Here is a 15,240-nt window from a genome sequence, read left to right as displayed (position 1 = left end):
AAATCTGCAAAGAGCTGATGAGACTCAACAACAACAAAGAAAATAATCCAGTCAAAAAATGGGCAGAAGAGCTTAAAAGAAACTTCTCTGAAGAGGAAATGCAAATGGCCAACAGGCATATGAAAAAATGTTCAACATCACTTGTCATCAGGGAAATGCAAATCAAAACTACCATGAGATACCATCTTACACCAGTGAGAATGGCACATATTAAAAAAACTAGCAACAACAAATGTTGGCGAGGGTGTGGAGAAAAAGGAACTCTTCTGCACTGTTGGTGGGAGTGCAAACTGGTCCAACCACTGTGGAAAGCTGTGTGGAGATTTCTGGACCTACTAAACATAGAGCTTCCATATGATCCAGCAATTCCACTCCTAGGTATTTACCCAAAGGACACAGAAACATCAATTCCAAAGAACACCTGCACCCCTATGTTTATAGCAGCACTGTTTACAATAGCTAAGCTTTGGAAACAACCCAAATGCCCAAAAATAGATGACTGGATCAAGAAGATGTGGTACATATATACCATGGAATATTATTCAGCATTCAAAAAAGATAAACACATGCAATTTGCAGCAACATGGATGGCGCTGGAAGGGATCATGCTCAGCGAAATAAGCCAAAAAGAAAAAGAAAAATACCGGATGGTCTCACTCATAGCAGGAATCTAGAAAACTTAAATAAGGGACCAGGAAAATGAATAACTATAAGATAGTGAAAATCAAAATCAACAAAAAACTATGAACCAGAGACACTTTTAGGGGGGCGGGAGGGGAGGGATTGGGGTCAGAATGGGGGGGCTGCAATTGTATGGGGAATATAACAATAAAATTTATTTAAAAAAAAAAAAAAAAAAAAAAAAAAAAAAAAAAAAAAGATTTGGAACATAAGAATTCCCATCTCATGTTCTAGAGAAACTGATACAAAATGCAATGCTTGGGCTGCCCAACTCCTTCTGTCAGGTTCATTCTCGGTGTCTCTTCTGTTGAAAGGCTTAAAGGCCCCTTTCCCATCCATTCTACCGGACTCAACCACATGGACATTACAGCCCCTTGCCTCTTAGGCAAATAGCAATGGAGGACAGCTACAAACACTTTCCTCCTGCAGACTATGAAGTTATTAAATATAATGAATTTTGTTTATCATAACAATAAAAGTTAAGTCTTACTTCTTAAATAGAAAACTTGTATGTCATTTTTGCACACAACACTAATGATAAAGGACTGATCACAAAAATCTGCAAAGAGCTGATGAGACTCAACAACAACAAAGAAAATAATCCAGTCAAAAAATGGGCAGAAGAGCTAAAAAGAAACTTCTCTGAAGAAGAAATGCAAATGGCCCACAGGCATATGAAAAAAATGTTCAACATCACTTGTAATCAGGGAAATGCAAATCAAAACTACCATGAGATACCATCTTACACCAGTGAGAATGGCACATATTAAAAAAAACTAGCAACAACAAATGTTGGCGAGGGTGGAGAAAAAGGAACTCTTCTGCACTGTTGGTGGGAGTGCAAACTGGTCCAACCACTATGGAGAGCTGTGTGGAAATTTCTGGACCTACTAAACATAGAGCTTCCATATGATCCAGCAATTCTACTCCTAGGTATCTACCCAAAGGACACAGAAACATCAATTCCAAAGGGCACCTGCACCCCTATGTTTATAGCAGCACTATTTACAATAGCTAAGCTTTGGAAACAACCCAAATGCCCAAAAATAGATGACTGGATCAAGAAGATGTGGTACATATACGCCATGGAATATTACTCAGCATTCAAAAAAGATAAACACATGCAATTTGCAGCAACATGGATGGCGCTGGAAGGGATCATGCTCAGCGAAATAAGCCAAAAAGAAAAAGAAAAATACCGGATGGTCTCACTCATAGCAGGAATCTAGAAAGCTTAAATAAGGGACCAAGAAAATGAATAACTATAAGAAAGTGAAAATCAGAATCAACAAAAAACTATGAAACAGAGACACTTTTGGGGGGGTGGGGGGCGGGAGGGGAGGGATTGGGATCAGAATGGGGGGGGGTTGCAATTGTATGGGGAATATAAAAATAAAATTTATTATTTAAAAAAAAAGAAAACTTGTATATCATAAAGACAGAAAAAAACCTGTTATCAAGAGAAGGTGACACAGTATTTCAGTGATCTGAAAACTGGCTTGATTTTATGAATCTAATTTTCTGTCTTCTTTAATCCCTGAGACTTCCAATAGCACTTTGAGAATAGTCTGAACAGGACTGAAATTTGCAGTAGAATTTTTTAAAGAATTCTGAGAATTCAGAATATAAACCTATAGCCATGGTCTATGCCTTTGTATAACTTCCTTTTTTATGATGAACAAAAACCATGCAAACATATTTTGGCCAGCTTTATTACTATAGGCTAACTAGGCTGAATTGTACCTCCAATGGCTTTAATGGTTCCCACATAAAAGGCTATTTGTTACAATGGAAATAACATAGCAAAATGTACTTTTGCTAAGGGGAAATAGTTGGGGTTACCTGCCGGGAGGTCACCATTAATATTCACATTCCCAATTAATGCTGCCTATTTCAGCAGGGAACGTGACACTGATTTGTGTTCTATAGGTTAGAGAGGCAGATGGATTTGACCACAGAGTACTAATAAGCTAAGCAAAGAATCCCATGCCCATCTACCCAAGGTCATGTGATAGGTGATTTTAGGGGTGAAATAGAGGGTTAGCAATACCATATTCTGGCAGGTATTATAAAATAGTTAACATTTTTACCAAACCTTCAATACAAAAAAACCCCACAAAATGAAGTTCAGGATTCTAACTCCAACAATTGAAAGTATTGCCAGGGAAGCAGGTAAATTATGGTCAAAGTTTGAAAGAGAAAGATGGTGAATCTAGTCCTTGACATTCATATATATGACATTCATATATTTAAAAAAAAATTGTAAGTATCAAGCAAAAGAAGAGACAGTTTGGTTGACTTTTAACAAGAGGGTATATAGCTATGTTTTAAATAATCTAGACTAACAGAATAAAAACTAATAGCTATTGATCACTTATTACGAGTTAGAACATAGAACTAATTATTTTATGTAACTTATCATTCTAATCCTCACAATCTCCTACATGGAAAAGACTACCACAACATCATGTAATACAAGAGATTCTTAAATTTGAGAATATAACAGAATCATCTAAAAGACTTTGTGAAGACTGATTTGGGGGAATTTCTGAGTCAGGTCTTGGGTGTAGCCTAAGAATTTGCTGCTCTAAATAATCTCTAAATGATGCTGTAGCTGCATGAAATATATATAGCAATAGCACCTACCTTGTAGAAGTTTGAAGAGCCTCTTTTCAGCTAGACTATGTGATCCATGGCATATAGTTGGTATTTAACAAATACTTACCATATTATTTTATAGATGAGAAAAACTATAAAACCTAGAGGTTAACTGTTACCCAAGTATCACAACAAGCAGCTGTAAGGTTTGTACTTGAAATTTTCTATATTTAAGGTATTTTTTACTGTAGTAAATTATCTCTCAAATAATACGTTAAAAAATATTTTCTAAGTATTTTAACAATGTGAATGAGTATTTTAACAATGTGAATGAGTATTTAAGATCTGTAACAGTATCTCTAAAAGAGGGACTCAAGGATCAATAGTTCTCAGTTCCTCCCAGGTGATTTCAAGGTGAGCAACAGTTTAGTTTTGACTCAAAGTGGATCAGGAGTTGGGGGGTGGGGGGACCTTAAAAGCTCACAGGTGTTTCCAGTATGCAACAAAGTTGGAAACCACAATATTCTAGAGACATACATTTGTTTCTTCCTTAAAATAAGGTTTCAAGATGGTGTCAATGGAAGTCCCTGACTTAAAGTTATTACAATCTGATATCAGAGAACCAGTATATTTCAACTCAATTTTGTATTATTTTAGTGAGAGAAATGCTTCTATAAATTAATATGTACATGACTACAACAAAATGTATTTCATTCAAATCATCAAAGGCAATTTGATACATACCAATATTTTTTATACCAATATTATTTTTCCAATAACCCAAAGTCATCAGTGCTTATAAACTTCTCTCTGTAAGTTTATGTTATGCTTACACTGTAATTGATGTCCTTCAACCTTTGCAATTGTTGATATCCCCAACAGTGTTTTTTTAGTATGGGGCTTAGTATGCTTTTGCCATTATTTTTTTTATTTTCTATTATTGAATTACCAGAATAAAATTATATCATTATAATGGCAATTGGTCATCTTTAATTTCTTGATATAAATTAAATTATTAAAAAGTCAATGTTTTTAAATTGAAAGAAAAAACCGAAATCATCTAAAACCAATGTCATTTCCAAGGCCCTTATAAAGGACACTTGGAATTAAGAAAGTTGGTTAAATTTAAAGGATAAACTTAGTTTATAGACATTGCTTAATAGTCCAGTCTACTACTGTCAAAGTATACATACATATACATGCAACATATATATATATATTCAAAAGATATTTATATATAAAGAGAGTAATTTGTGTCAGCATCCCCACAGTCTATATCTAAAAATTTTAAAAACTGATTTGAAATTTTGGCATCAATATAGAAGGCTAAAAAATATTGCAACTTCCCTCACTTCTCAAAAGGGCTGACAGGAAAAACTACATGAGTATACATGCTCCCACACAGTCATGCTCAAAGCAAAAAATATATAAAATATATTACCTTTTAAATATTTTTACTTGAGTAATTTAAACATTTGTTTTCAGGGAAAAAAGTAAATCTGCATAGACTCATTTGGAATAAAGTATAAAGACAGAAAGTATAAAAGGTACTGATAGGAAAATATGATATATTACTGTTTAAAATTTAAAAAAGACCTCTGTGTTGTATGTATGGCTTTGTAAAAATACACAGGGATTGATTCAGAAAACACTCTAAGGGGTACACCAGCTATCAGTGCTGGCTGTCTGGGCTTGTGTGAGAATGGATGGAGGAGGGTTAGAATTTCAGGACACAAGTCTTTTCAATTTATATATTTCTGGCCTCCCTGTGACACAGGGGGTTGAGCGTAGTGCTGTGAAGCTGTCCATAGCCTTTGAGGCATGAGTTCGATCCCCAGCCACCGGGGAGCAACCCACATGGTGTGGCAGACCTCTTCTGTCTCTCCCACTGCTCCCCTCAACCGCGTATTTCAGTATTTCTGCCTGTTCTGCTCCCCCTCTCTCTGGTGAATCTTCTCACCCCTGTGACTCTGGCCTGTACCCACTTCTTTAAAAAAAAAAAAATTATATACTCTGAGTCATTTGAATTGTCCAGAACAGGCACATATTATACAACATTTTAAATAATATGAAGAATGCCTAGAAAATTAAAGTCATTCACATGAAAACTTGGGACACAAATAATGGAAAGAAAAACCACTGAAACTAGATGCAAAAACTTAAACTTCAGTCTTTACTTACCCCTTCCGTAGTTAAGTGGCATGGGGTGGGGCCTGTAGCTTCTCCAAGTCAGTTATTGCTCATACAGAACTGTGGTCAGAAACAATAATATGGTGATACAATTTGAAATCTGCAAAGTATGTAGTCAATGTTAGGATCACAGTTGCTGAGTTTGGGATACCTTCCACTGCACCAACATTTTTGTCTGAGTGGCAGGGAGCATAGGACTCACAATTAATAATCAATGTAAGATAGAGACAATGCAAGCTATAGCAAGAGTCACAAAGAAAGCGCCAGGTACACTCTTGTAGAAATTCTCAAAAGGTCTGTTAGCAGAGATCTTGGCTTCTCTGAGATGGCAATACCTACATAATTTGCAGTAGTTGGGAATGTTCTGGGTCTCCTCAAACTGAATTCATGAACTTTGAACATGAGAGTTCCTGCAGAAGCCTGTAAGAATATTAGCTGTAGACTAGCAAGTTTAAATCTGCCTTAGGCATTTCTTTTTTTTGAATCTCTACAGTACTCTACCATGTCTACCATGGTAGATACTTAATAAATATTTGTTGAATGAATAAATGAAGTGCCCAGTAAGCAAGACTGAAAAAGAAGCCATTATATGGTGCACAAAATATTTTGCAAGTATATTGAATTGTTGGTATTTGATGTAATAGATTTGAAGTTCTCTTTTTTTTTTTTCTTTTTTAAAGGTAAAAAGCCTGACTCCTGGAGAGTTGACAAGGTTAGGAACCCTGCCTTATTTTTCTTTTTCTCTTTTAATTAAATACCTGCCTAAGCTAGGTGGTGCATTTTCTTTTATTATTTAAAAACAACACCAATAGAATGTTTGAAGTTCTTATTAGTTTTGATTCTTAATTCTCACCCATTTCTTCTATCTCTCTTATGTTCAAACTATAGATTTTTTGTAGATTCCAAAGATTCAGAAGAATGCCAGAAAGTAAAGCAAAGACAGTACTTTTGTCTATTTGCTGTATTTGTTTTATCATATATTGAAAAATGGGGAAAGAGGTTTAACATAATCCCTGCAACCCTAGTGACCAAGCTATTTCCCAAATATTTACTTAAGTTTTATTAATTTCTCAAAGGGGACAAAAAGAAGTTCGAGTTAAAAATACTGCATAAGACTGTTGATGTAACTCAGGGAGGAAGGATGAAAAGGGAATATTCTAAGGGAGTCTAAATTAAGAAAGGAATTAAGGTGAGTATTTACTTAGAGTCATCACCAAACCACTATGTACCAAACCTGTGTGACTGCTGAACAGACACATCATTTAATATTCACACCTACCCTGTATGGCATTTTTACCCCCATTTTCCATATGAGAAGACTAACGCTCAAAGAAGTTCACTAACTTGCCCAAAGGAGAATATTTGAGTCCAAGCACTATTGACTTTTAAGTCAATTCTCTTTTCAGGTTATCTTTCTTAGTTCTCTATACAACACTCTCACTGCATGCTATTCCTCTGGAGACACAGTCACTTTATGCAAAGGTAGGAATACTCTTGTCCCCAGCTCCTAAATGAACAGTTGCCACTCACATGTACCAGATTTTAGTATTCTTATTCCTCTACAACTAATTTCTAGTCATTCCTGATCTCTCTTTTCTAGTTTCCAGGTCCAAAATTCAAGTCCACCTAGAACCTCATAATGTGACCTTGTTTAGAAATAGGGTGTTTATAGATTTGATTAAGATAATTTGGGTTCATACTGGATTAGGGTAGGACCCAATCCAATCTGGTGTCCTTTCTTAAGAGAGAACAGGTACACAGACACACAGGGAGAAGACCATATGACTATGGAGACAAATTGGAGTAATATGTCTACCAACTAATAAATGTCAAGGATTCCTGGTAAGCAGCAGAAGCTGGGAAGATGTAAGACAGGGTCCTGCCCTATAGACTTCATAGAGATCATGACCTTGATTTCAGACTTCAAGTCTCTAGAACTATGAGAGAATAAAATTTTGTTGTTTTAAGTCACCAGTTTGTTATACTTAGTAATGGCAGCCCAAGGAAACTAATCAAGGTGGAAAAAAAATCCTAATTTGCCAAATAAGGAAGCTTGGTAACTACCTGTGTAAAAATTAGTTCCCTTAAAGCAAATATTCATCAGACTTAGGGACTTTACCCTCTCCCCTTCACTTCTTACCCGAGCGTGATTTTAAGTTGCTTATTGGGTGTCTACTTGTCACATTTGCCTGGTATCAGCTGAGGACTCTGCTTTCCATTGCTTCTAAATTCAACCTTCGTCCTTCTGATTCCACTAACTCAATTTTCTTAACCTGTGAAACAAGAGGACACTTTTCAGAGACTCGAGGACATTCCCTTGTGCACCCTAAATTGATAGTAACTCAAAACTAGATTGGAAGATCAACCAGCCAGTGATAAGAAAATAGAAAGCCTAAGTAAATGTGTCCAATGCTCAGAGCACTGTAGCTATTCTCAAGTCAGCTGAGTACCCCTAATAGTAACTCCATGGCAGTGACGGGAGCCAAAGGAAGTCCTTCTTGTGCAAGACCAAACCTTCACTGCCTTGCAGCTTTCACCAAAAACTCTACTTCTAGTCAATAGTTATACTTAGTTCATCCATTTTTGAGTTTCATGGGCACAGGGAACATGATGGGAGTCTGTATTCTGCCTTGAGAGCAGCAATCACCATGCAAAAAAAGGACTTCTAGGGCCTCTGCTGGTGGCGCAGCGGTTGAGCACTGGGCTGCGAAGCTGCCCACAGCCTCTGCAGCACCAGTTCGATCCCCGGCTGCTCCCCAGCCACCAGAGGGTCCCGCATGGCGCGCAGACCTCTCCTGCCGCCCGCTGCTCCCCTCAGCAGTGTACTTCATCAGTCTGCCTGTTCTGCTCACCACTCTGGCTCTGGTGAATTCTCTCACCCTCCTGCACTTATGACTGTACCCAGTGCTTGTATAAATAAATAAATAAATCTTAAAAAAAAAACAAAAACTTGTCAACCTGTGTAAAAAAAAAAAGGACTTCTAGTACTCCTTTCTCATTCTTTCTTTCATGTGCATAGACACACACTCTCAACTTCACAAGATTTTCTCAGGGTCCTAGTTACTTCCTCTGGGGGTCCCAGTTACTTCCCTAGTTACTTGCCAGGTGGTGCAAGTAACTGTATTGCATATGCAATTTCTGATCTTTGCATTTATTTGTTAAAGCAAAAAATGAAACAAACTCTTTGAAATGACACTGCAAAGTCCATTTTCCAATCAGGGACAGTCCCCAAATGGAAATAAGCTGTCTATAACACTTAACTACCATTTCATTACTGATTGATATCTAACCTGCCTTAAAGATTAGAGTATTTTATGGGACAAGTTTAGAGTGAGAGAAGAGGAAACTGGATGTTTCAATAAACAATACCAAGTGACCAAGCCTCAAAAAAAATTAACTTCTTTAAAAGTGACAGTTATTTTGTCAAATTTTGTCTTCTTAAATCTTCCAGGGGACAATTCTAGCTAAATAAATCTCGAGACTCTGCTTAATTTTAGAAGCTCACCCATGTGCCCAAGGAACAATGCTGTCACCATGAAGAACCTTGAAAACTTTGAAAGGAAATGCAACTTTCCATTAAAAATCTGAAAAACAAGCTCCAGCTAGTAAATCCAGGGATACAGACATATTGATTTTTCTAGAGTGGGAGGCAGTGATGCCAATGTCAATATTGATGGATTTTTGCTAAATTCATGAATTTTTCTGTGACTTAATCTCATTAGGATGAGCCATTGCTCCCTGGAGCTTCTCAATGGCACCAGCCCTCAAGGAACCCTATTAAGACCTGAAGTCAGATATCAGATTTATAGTTCAGATTTATATTTCTATTTCCAACATCAGATTTATATTTATATTTCCAACTAGATTTATGGACCCAGATGTCACCTTATGTGATTCACTGCCCTTTGATTTTTAAATATGTAGAAGTGACACATGATTGAAAGGGAAAAAGAGCTCTCAATATTCAAAGTTAAAGTCTAATATATGATCACTGAGAAATGTGCTGTAAGTGAAATAAGAAAGATATAAAACTGTAATGGCAAGAGCACAACCTTTGGATTTAAATAAAAATAATTAAAATAACAACCCCAGATTTTCATTTATCAAGTGGGGAGTACAATAATAGGTTGGTGATAGGTAAGGGTTCACATTTATGTAATGGTTGACACAAAGAAGGTCTTTAAAAAAATGACAACTATTACTATTTTTACTGTGATTATTAAAATGTAAAATATAAATATTTTCTCTATGTCTAACTTTTCCTTTAAGAAAAACATAACCTCTTTCCTCTTAGAAAATTACGACAAGCTTAGCTGTCAGTTACCAAGATTAAAAACTGAGTCTTAAGTTATATCCTATGAAAAAGTACAGATGAATTGCTACTGTAAAAGATTTCACAAACATGAGTTTTATGGCACAGATTGCTTATGATCTATTATGCCTGCTCTGCCATATAGCATCACTGTTCTTGGCTATAATTTCTGTGAAAAACTAGTGGCTATAGGGTGTCATGACATGATTCTGTCTGCCCTGCTTGCATTAATATGTCATACAAAATTAAGTCATTTCTACCTTCCTTTATCTCTTTTTAGGACAATTAAAATAACACTCCTTTAGCCCAATTACAAACTCAAACTGCCAATAGTTATTTACTTGTTTACAATAAAAGATGTTTTGACTCCCCATCATCATGAGTGTGACATTACTTGGAAATGGGATATTTGAGGCCATTAGGATGGACTCTGCCCCTAGGTGACTAGTGTCCGTGTAAAAATGGGAGACTTGGCAATGGAGAGAGAAAGGCACATAAGAATGCCATGTGATTTTTACTTTGTATTGATTAGTCTTTTTCCTGGTCCCTTATTTAAGTTTTCTAAATTCCTGCTATGAGTGAGACCATCCGGTATTTTTCTTTTTCTTTCTGGCTTATTTCACTGAGCATGATCCCTTCCAGCTCCATCCATGTTGCTGCAAACTGCATGTATTTATCTTTTTTGATTGCTTAGTAATATTCCATGGTGTATATGTACCACATCTTCTTGATCCAGTCATCTATTTTTGGGCAAGTAAAAACCAAAATCAACAAGCAACTATAAACCAGAGACACACTTCAGGGTGTGGGGGAGGGAGGGACAGGGAAAGGAAGGACTAGAGTCAAAATAAGGGGGGTGTGCAATTGTATGGGGAAAATAACCAAAATGAAAATGCATACATTGTGCAAAGATGAAAAAAGATGTAAGAATTATATAAAATAAAATATTTAAATAAAAAAAATGCCATGTGAGGATGGCTGCAAAGATCTTTGGCATCTTCCAGCACAGAAGGGCTAAAGACTTCCAATAAATGAGCAGAAAATAGGAAAGAGACATGAAACTGATTCTCTCACAGCCCTCAGAAAGCACCATCCCGACAGCAGCGAACTTCTAGCCTCCACAACTGTCAGACAATAAATTCCATTGCTTAAGCCACCCAACTTGTGGGACCTTGTTACAGCAATGCTAGCAACCTAGTACAGAAGGTGACCATCTACATGATTTTCTACTATGTTCCTATTAATTTTCTCATATCATCCTTCAAATTTGAAAAAAAAAATAATAGAAAATGTAAATATCTCTGAAAATATGTCCATAGACCACAAGGATCTACAGTTTCCAATATGAGAAACAATGTAAAACAGAACATAATAATATTAATACCACATGTTTTGTATGCAATTCCCCATCTCTCAGGCAATATAATCCAAAGGCAAAAGACTTGCATTAGAAACTCTTTGGCATTATGCCAGATCTGTGCACAAACTATTCTGAAGGGCAGAGTTCAGAGAAAAAAAAAATTCTAATGATGTGCTTTTTCAAAGCAGCCACATCCATTACACCGTAGCCCTAGCCCATGGTCCGGCAGGACCACACACTGGTTTCCATACACCAATATAGCAATGAGTTACTGTGCCATTGGAGGTTGACTTCGGTTTTACAGTCTTAAAGAAAAAAAATGTTTTAAAAAACCACCAAAAGATTTGAGAAGAAAATCTGATATCCATCAGTTTGTTTCCTGCATTTAACAGAAACCTGCTTATTTGTTTAGTTCTGGGCAGAAGATATTACTTCCCCGCAATTTTTTTTAATATTCCAAATGCTTCGGTTTGAAGCCTTCAGGCTCTACTGCATTCTGTTTAGCCTATATTTAGAACAAAGCAAACACATGTGATTCTTTAGAGCTAAGCACTTCTGCCAGTGGGCCCTGGAAAATTGCTAACCCCAAAATAAAACAATACCGCTTTCTTTAAATACTTCTGCTTACACTTACAGTGAGGAGATATTGACAGCAAGCGTCAGTTTGAGTGACTGAAAATAAACAGAAGTGAAGAAAACAGGGACTTTTGGTATTAAAGCCAGATTTATTTAGAGGAAATATATGACAAGTATCATTATTTTCTCAAATAGCATTCTCAGGCTATCTCACCCATGAAGAAAAGTTATTATGTCATTTTCATGACTTATAAAGGCTTATTAACAGCTCACCCCTACCTGACCATACTGGCATTCATTCTAAGTCAAGGACAATATGGAAAGGCAAGGAACAGAGCTTGGTTTATCCAGAGAGATAACCTATAACCGGACAAAATACCACAGGTTAAAGTAACCCTCACTTGCAAATGTCTAACTTTCTCCTAGAAAAGCCGCAATTTCTGTAACTATTGGATGTACCCATACAAGGCACACCGCACTCAAAAGCAGAAAGCTCCGTTGAGCTGTTTCTACAACTATGGACCTACCACAAGTTCAAAGTTAAGGGTTTACTCTGGGCACAAGGGGATGTTCATTGTCACTCAATCTCATCAACGTGTGAGCTTTAAAAACTCATAAGCCTTAGAGCTCAGTTTCCCCATTTGTTAATGATTACATTGGATCAAAGACTCTCTAAAATTCATCCTAGTGTAATAACTTGGGGAAGATACTCAATTATCCAATGCATAGCTGCCAATTAAATTTTCTGTAACACTGTTGAAACTGCCATTTTTTACTCCTGTTAATATGTCCATTCTATCAAAATTCAGCCATATTTTTATTAAATTAGCACTTTGATATAAAATCATATAATTCACAATGTTATTTTCAAGACACCAAAAAGAAGGTGGAAGCTTCCAACTAGTTCCATGAATGGGTTACAAAAATCTCTACACAGTTATGGTCTACTTTGAAATAGAAATAAAATGTGGAAATAAATATACTAAATGTGAATAATGATTATACTTGGTGGGGAGAATGTACATAATTTTATACATATCTAAATTTTATAAAATGTTCATAATGAACATGATTTATACTTGTAGTGAAGAAAAATAAGCAGTGTGTTTTAAAAGTCTATATTACACAGTGCCACCGTCACACCATTACCCAAAATCCCTTGCTAAAGCAGTTGGTATTTTATATTGACTTCATCTATGCTACTTTTTACTATATATTAATAGTATTATAAAAGTATACATGCAGGTTTTCTTTATATTCAACATATTTACTTACTTAATTGAGGTATATTTTACATTGAGGTATTTTTTATAACAAGAATTACATCCATTTCAAGTGGACAATTTGGTGATTTCTAGTAACTTTACTGAGATGTACAGTCTTCAACATACATCAGTTTTAGAATATTTCCTCTCTCCTTTAGGTCCCTCATGCCCATTTAGAGTTAATATCTGTTCTGACTCCAGCCTCAGGCAACCACTAGTCTACTAGCGGGCGCTATAAATTTGTCTTTTCCAGATTTTTCATAGAAATGGAGTAATACAGTATGATGGTTGTGTCTGGCTTCTTTCATTCCATATGTTTCTGAGAATTATCCTTAGTTACCATGTGTCAACAGTTCATTTCTTTTCACTGGTGAAGAACATTCTATTGTCTAGATTTATAACATTTGGGCTATCCATTCATCTTCCCTTTGCTATTATCACTTATTTATTCTTTTAACAATATTTAATTTTAATAACATTTTTATTTTCTCTACACTGCTTCTCGCTCCCTCTCTCAGTTTTCATTATTTATCAACTTTATCACTCCTAGAATACAACATCAGGTAAGTTAATTCTTCTCCAGTTTTTTCCCCAGCGTTTTTGAGGAGGGATTGAGACTTCTTGCCAATAGCTAGCATCAGTTTGCCAACCACATAAGTAAGTCATCTCAGAAGTAGACTTTTCAGCCCCAGTTAATTCCCTATTGATATCTTGACAGCAGCTTATGAGAGACCCTGAGCCAGAGTCACTCAGCTAAGCTGTCCTCAAATTCCTGACCCAAAGACAACATGAGATAATAAATGCTTGTTGCTATTTTAAATCACTTAAGTTTGGGGACATTTGTTATGCAGCAATAGATAAAAACTACAGACACCAGATGGTCTTCGGTCTTCCAGAAATAAATCAATGTCTTTAGTTTATTTATATTTTCCTACACCTTATCCCATCTATTCTCAGCAATGTTGTGAAGTTACTCCTTCAATTTTTCACTGCCATATTTATAGATTGCGGGGAAAGAGAGGAATGTTTGCATATAGTCCACCATCTTGTAAAGACCTCAGATTATTTTCTTTGAAAGGATGCATATTTTATCTAAATGAAGCATGAAAATAAAATGGAAGGTGGGTTGAGGACCACCATTCTCCCCATACTATTCGTGTTATCACAATTTGTCTTTTTGTATTTGCTGATAACCTATTTTCTTTTTTTTAAAGATTGATTGATTGATTGATTGATTGATTGATTGATTCATACAAGCACTGGGTACAGTCAGAAGCGCAGGAGGGTGAGAGAATTCACCAGAGCCAGAGCAGGGAGCAGAGCAGGCAGAAGGACCGAAGTACACTGCTAAGGGGAGCAGCGGGCGGCAGGAGAGGTCTGCGCGCCATGTGGGACCCTCACCCGGCGGCCGGGGATCGAACCGGTGCTGCAGAGGCTGTGGGCAGCCTCGCAGCCCAGCACTCAACCGCTGCGCCACCAGGGAGGCCCGATAACCTATTTTCTTGAGGGAATAAGAAAGTATTAACATTCTTGAAGAAGTTGGAAAGGAACAACTAGAGGGCATGGAAATCACCTGGGTAACTTGTCTAAAATGCAGACTTCCAGACCTACTCAAAAAGTTTCTTGAAGTTTTTGTGCATTTTTTTTAAAGGAAAGACAAAGACAATGGAAGAAAACAATGGAATGAAGAATACACAATCCAAAAAATAAATTAAAGTGACCATATATAGTATTTGAAATTATTGCAAATAGAGAGTCACTTCCCTGAAAGATGTACATGTCATTTGTAAGACCTTTGGATAAGTTAATTGTATTTTTTGTCAAAAAAATAAAGTGACCATAGAACTTCAATACATGATGAAGGTGGCATCTTGAATCGGTATGGCAAGGGTAAGCTTTGGTAAACAGTGCTGGTAAAACAGGTTTTCCATTTGAAAAAAGGTAAAATCAAATCTCTACCTCACACCGTACATTAGAATACATTGCTACTAAATGGAGGCTCTACTATAAACAATGAAATCATACAAATATTAGATATAAACACAGCTGAATTTCTGTATAACCTAGCTATATGGAAAGGTTTTCTGATTGTGGCTAAAATCTAGAGGCAATAAAACTTTTTTAAAAAGCCCAGATGATTATGTTGTAGATTGTCCCCAGATGTGATGCAGAAAGATATTATAGATGCAAGTAGATGAGAAAATATATTTGTGCATCAAGTCTACTAGGTTCATATGAAAAATTTCAAAGAATTTTAA

This window comes from Talpa europaea (assembly GCF_964194135.1).
Source record: "Talpa europaea genome assembly, chromosome: 11".
In the NCBI taxonomy this organism is placed as follows: domain Eukaryota; kingdom Metazoa; phylum Chordata; class Mammalia; order Eulipotyphla; family Talpidae; genus Talpa; species Talpa europaea.
This window is presented reverse-complemented; position numbering follows the sequence as displayed.